The sequence below is a fragment of the Choristoneura fumiferana genome, chromosome 19 (assembly GCF_025370935.1).
Source record: "Choristoneura fumiferana chromosome 19, NRCan_CFum_1, whole genome shotgun sequence".
NCBI lineage: Eukaryota > Metazoa > Arthropoda > Insecta > Lepidoptera > Tortricidae > Choristoneura > Choristoneura fumiferana.
The window spans coordinates 5,110,062-5,116,061 of NC_133490.1; the positions used below are offsets into that span (position 1 = coordinate 5,110,062).

Here is a 6,000-nt window from a genome sequence, read left to right on the forward strand (position 1 = left end):
CGATTTTCATTGTTAATTAATGCGATATCACTATGGCGCTTTCTGTGAAAAGGTTCCATGGTGACTTGACCGTAATAATTATTTATGACAAGTGACTCGAATTTTTAAGAGGTGCCTATCCTTGATACGAATGAACTAAGAACCATTACTATGTTCACCCGCGACCTTAGATAGCTCTCAACTGATGTCTTCATGCATTGGTTGCAAAGATGTAGCTACCATAAGGTCACGGGTGAGAAAATCAATTGTTTTTTGTTCAGTGATATGGACCTACGCAATGTAAAGCTGGATTCAATTTACTTGATACGAGTCTGAAGCATTTCAACCGCCATATTCCCGTGTGTTACAAAATTTAATGATAATCGCGATTTAGAACAACACACCGTAGTTTGAGCAATTTTCGTTCCGGGGAAACTGTGTTTGAAACTTTTGTCTTCAATGATTTTTCCTCCCTGGATTTCCGAACAAAACGGGGACTATGCAACATTGTGGCATGCTCGATATTTTTATGGTACGGTTTTAAGGTGTATATAATATGATTTTAATACTTTGTATTGGATTTTATTAATATTTACTTAACTATCTATCTATACTAATATTACAAATGCGAACTAACTCTGTGTGATTGTTACATATTTACGATAGCCCTCATTGATTTAGCGCGAGACAGAGATGGACGATTTATTCGCAGATAGAGTCGCGGGCAACAGCTAGTTAGCAATAAATTGACTGGTTACATAGATGCTGGTACAGTCAACTACAAAGAGATATCGATATAACCACAGTAACAAAAATATGTGTACACCACCTTAACGTTAAATAAAACGTTAACGCACCAATATTTAACCAACCGAAAGTGTCATACTTTTCAATACAAAATAGTAGATTGTACAACAAGAGCATAAAACGAGCCATTTTACCCAAGACGTTCATACAGCCACGTGGATAGACACGTCGAGGGGAAAATGGGTTTAATGCTCGAGTTTTACACTCTGCTTTTCACTTCGACTGCGAGGAAATGAAATAGCAACAGTGGAAACAATTGTTCACTTACTAGGTACCTTTTTTTCATGCATTACTTTATAATTATATTTTTTTAGTTTTACTGATTTATTTTGATTGATTTTTAGTTTTATATAAATTGAACATTATTAAAAAAAAATTTAAAAACTTTTTTATGATTGGTTCCGATAGGAAGTCAAAAATGCCACCGTGTAAACACCTAACGGAAAGTAGCAGGACAAAATGTAGTGTAAAATTAGGTGAATGCAACTCAACTTGCCCGTTTCACTGGTGACCATAGGGCTGGCTCTTTCCTCGGTCAACGTATTGGCATTGCCATACAACGAGGAAACGCAACGCAGCCAGCCTTATTAGCAACGACTTGGGTGATATTTGTAAATATAGATTTTTAGGATTAGAGTAAGTTAGTTTTAGTTCTATTTTTATTTATTTTTGTTAATTATTGTATATATTATTTGTTTGTTTATAAATAAAAACCACTCAACCTAATAACCTTCTCAGTGTAAGTGCTTGTCGACAGTTGGCAGTCGGAGTACTGCAACTCCCGCACCTAATTATCGAAAATTGTTTTAGCACGCACGTTGACAGCTGTCATTGAGCTGTCAACGGTACGTTGTCGAAGTTAATGTCACGATGACACTGGTTGTCAAGTGGGGTGGTGTGCATTTAGTGTTAAAGTTTTGAGTGCGCTTCTGATAACTAAAGATCGTAAGATGCGAGCAAAATCCATTGAAATGACGTATGACAACCAGTTAGGGTTGGCGATGGTTCTAAATTGATGAACTAAAATATTAGGTACTAAAACAACACTTTTAATCTACCATTTTCACAGAAATATCTAAAAAGTATAACACAAAGTTTTCTTGAGTAGTTTTTGGGAGTTTCAAACCCCGATAAAAAAAGCCACTATTCATTTCCATATTTACCTAATGTGGGAGGCCTATGTCCAAAGTGGACGTTCTACGGCTGACATCATGATGATGATGATGATGATGATGATGATGACGATGATGATGACGATGATGATCTTCTTTTGGTATATGTACGCGAGCAAAACCTCAGGTAAAGGCTAGTTTTGATGTAAAGGTTAAACAGCGCTACGAAATGTAGAGGTTAAACATCGTGCTACGCGGGCTCGCTACGCGACCCGTAGCAGCTGCTATGCGGCTACGAACCAGCGACAAAATTAACTTCGGAAAATTAGTCATAGAGAGACATGAAGGTCTTTGTCTATTAGTTACAGAGAAATACAATTAAACTAGTTAATTGGATTTATTACAGTACAACAGGTACATGTGTCGCAATGACTGTCGTGTAACTTTGCAGGGCAATAATATTTATGTTTCTAGTGTCAAGGTATTGTTTTAAATTAATAGTCATTATAATGCTACAAATAAACGCAATTTATGGCTGCGGCGAAGCAAGATTTAGTTCATTATCATCGTCCCACTGTTGGGCTCAGGCCCCCTCTCAGAATGAAAGGGCTCGGGCTATAGTTCCCACGCGGGCCCAGTGCTGATTGGGAACTTTACACACACCATTGAATTACTTCGCAAATTTGTGCAGGTTCACCGTCATGGTAAATTCAAATGTAATTTCACACATGAATTTGAAAAACTCACGAGTTGCCAGCTTGGATTTTGTATCCACGATCCTCTCTGCGTGAGACGCCTTAAATCAACCACTTGTCCACCACGGCTCCAGACTTAGTGAATGCGTATGGAACATCATCATCACCATCGTCATTCAAAGACATCCACTGCTGGACATAGGCCTCTCCAAGAGATCGCCACAATGATCAATCCTGCGCCGCCCGCATCCATCGGAATCCTCCTACATCACGTTAGTCCACCTAGAAGAGTGTCTACGTAGTTGCAACTCAAGAAGAACACAGTTCTTTGAGTAATATGCCCCACCCGCTGCCACTTTAAGTTTGGCAATAATCTTCTAGGTGTTGCTTATTTGGTTTGGTTCTTATTTTTAACCCCCGATGCAAAAAGGGGTGTTATAAGTTTGACCGCTATGTGCATCTGTGTGTCTTTCTGTGGCACCGTAGCTCTTAAACGGGTGGACCGATTTGAATGTGGATCTTTTTTATTTGAAAGCAGGTTTTTTAGCATTGGTTCTTAGATATGTTTTATCAAAGTCGGTACACCCGTTTTTGAGATATAGAACTTTGAAGTGGCAAATTCGGGGGTTTTCCAACGTTTTGTTGGTTAGGTAAGGTTATTGGTTTTGGTTTCTTTCGATTGGTATACTTGCACACTACAAATTTTCGCAATGTGAAAGTACCTGGTGCAATAACTTTTAGGATTCCGTTCGTTAATTGGCGAAAACGGAAGCCTTATAAGATCACCTTTGCTGTCCGTCCGTCATTGAATGTCAACAAATAATTTTGTGTATCTTGTGTATGTTTTTCAAACACAAAGTTACCATAAGTAATTATTAAATAAATTATTTCTATTTTTGTGCTGACTGTAGGTACTGCATTGTTGTGTTGCCATCGGATCTCTACACAAACCAATTTTTAATTAAATCAGTTACTAAAATTGAATCTTTATGTATAACATGGAAAACAAATGCAAACAGTCAATTATCCAGAGTGAAATCGTTCCGTTCCGTTACTCAGACACACATAGCGGTCAAACTTATAACACCCCTCTTTTTGCGTCGGGGGTTAAAAAGTAACACGGTTAGCGAATCGTGGTAACCCAGTGCTTAGATCTATGGCCTCTCAAGTGGAGAGTCTTGTAGGTATTCAAAGCTAGCCTAGACTAGACGTGGGTTTCTAGTTTTGTTATTTCGGATAATTATTTCAACATTCCTAAAAGTCTTTATTCAATTAGCAACTTATGCTTTATCAAGTACATTCGGCCGTTGTTCTCAGAGTTGATATGTCCTTTATAAAGTACGCGTTGTGGTTAGTATTAATCGGTTCTTTATAAAGTACACGAGGATATACCTACATTCTTATACATTGACACTGAATACCCCGTACACACGCTGTTGCTACGCAGCTCTGACCTAACCAATCATTAGCAGAGCCAATCTAAACATCGATAGATCATCCGCGATCAGCTGAAAGCCCTTCAACGAAACGGATCCTCAGTGACCACTCGAGTGACTCACGCGCAGTACAGCGCCATCTAGTGGCAAGGTGAAGTGTAACTGTGTGGGTGTCCTATGTTAAAATTTTCACTAGTGTAAGTGGCGTTTCGTCTCGATCTATTTTTGTTCGAAGGCCTCCTGAAAATCAGCGTTCGCCGCACAATTCCTGACGACGATTATCCAATTCTGCAAGGCGGATTTTCATGTGGCGCATCGGCTATCCGATATGCTTTTAGAGGAAGCTTAAAATAATGCTGTTACGGTTCAGCGTTGATATTTTAGTAGGCGATCGTTTGGTTCAGCTTCCGGTTAAGATTTGGAATCGTAATGGTCGTTAAATTCTATTTGATGCCGATTTGAAATAGCATTAAACCAAATCTTTACGTTTTAACATTCGATATTTACAGGGCAAAAGCGCGCTTGCATAAAAATTTACACAAGTGAAGGTATATTTCATCTTGTTTGTTGGACATACCGTAAACGCACCAAATTGTAATCCGTAAGGGCACTGCACTGCACTGTTAAACAACGTCAATCGAGTAAGACCAAGAAGTTTCGCGTGGAACTCTTCGAGAAATCGGGAATATCGCCGGCGGCGAGACGCGTCGGGTCGTTTTCGAAATCGTAACTAAACTATGAAAGTGTTGGCTTGGCGCCGAGGCGGGCGGAATGCGTGTGGGAGTCGGCCGTCACCCGTGACGTCGAACTGCAGAGGTGTTTTCCGTTGAGGATGGGTGATCTAATGGCTGCAACTGTTGGGATAGGGTGGTTGCGAAGGGAGCCTCTGTGCTTTTATAATTTTATTGATTTTTGCCCATAGCTTCGCTCACAATAAATTTGGGGTAACACCGACTTTCTACGCTCCTAAATAATGTAATTCTAAAATAATGTGATTTTTGTTTAACGTGTTAATAATTTGCACGTCTGCATGCAGACTGGATACAATGGACAAGATAATTGTGATCAGTAACTATTGTATCCTGGCAAATAAACGATTCTGATTCCTTTTTTTCGTGTTTTAATTTATTTTTTGGACATTATTCTTCTAGGTAGATGGTGCAAATTTCCGAATAAAAAATCAACCTACAGGGCTACTACGAAACTCGAAGTTCGTGTCGTGCGGTCCCTCTCGCTCTCGTATTAAATAGTGTAAGTGTCAGAGGGACCGCACGACACTTCGAGTTTCGAGTTTCGTAGAAGCCCTGCTGATCTTAATTCATTCAAACTTTGAACCCCCGTTTTACCCCTTAAGGGGAGGAATTCGACCGACGTTTCTAGACTAATTTTCAAACCCTTAAAAATTTAATTTCCAAAATATATATCTCATTCCTTGCTTACGTCTTAAAAACTACACCTGTGAAAAAATTTATGCATGTATGTATGTAAGTTTAGGCTGGGCGTTGATGAGTCAATGAATCAGGTGTTATGTTTTTGTATAACATAGATTCAAACAGGTACAGGCGCTGGCTGGACGAAGGTGTGTTCCGTAACGACTAGCAGGACATCATACAGAACCGAAAAAAAAAAATCGAATTGATAACCTCCTTCTTTTTTGAAGTCGGTTAAAAATGGAAAATGGGGGATTTTATCAGCAGTGGGATACTTTTCAACTTAAATAATAAATTTTGTGTCGATCTTTTCGGCATCGCTGCAACATGTAGGTACAGTCGAAGGCATAAATATCTATATAGCCATAGCGTCAAATATACGTCGACCTTATGGTTAGTGGCATAAAGGTGAATAGATATTTTTGACGGCTTGGTAACGTACATTACATTATTTATGCCCTTGACTACCTAACGAATGCCTGTAATTAGTGTAGCCGTTTCCATATTGCCATACGCTTATAATATCATGTATTTTACTGCA

General features: G+C 39.0%; 1 protein-coding gene across 9 annotated transcripts in view; it reads right to left on the reverse strand.

The window, feature by feature from the left end:
- The window catches only part of bt (projectin protein bent), a 123,495-nt gene extending 118,735 nt beyond the window's left edge, over window positions 1-4,760 (reverse strand). For all 9 annotated transcript variants that reach the window (XM_074102716.1, XM_074102713.1, XM_074102712.1 and 6 more), the window contains exon 1: window positions 4,607-4,760. The gene's annotated coding sequence lies outside the window, so the exon portion shown is untranslated. The remainder of the gene's footprint in view (window positions 1-4,606) is intronic.
- Between the last annotated feature and the right edge of the window lie 1,240 nt (window positions 4,761-6,000).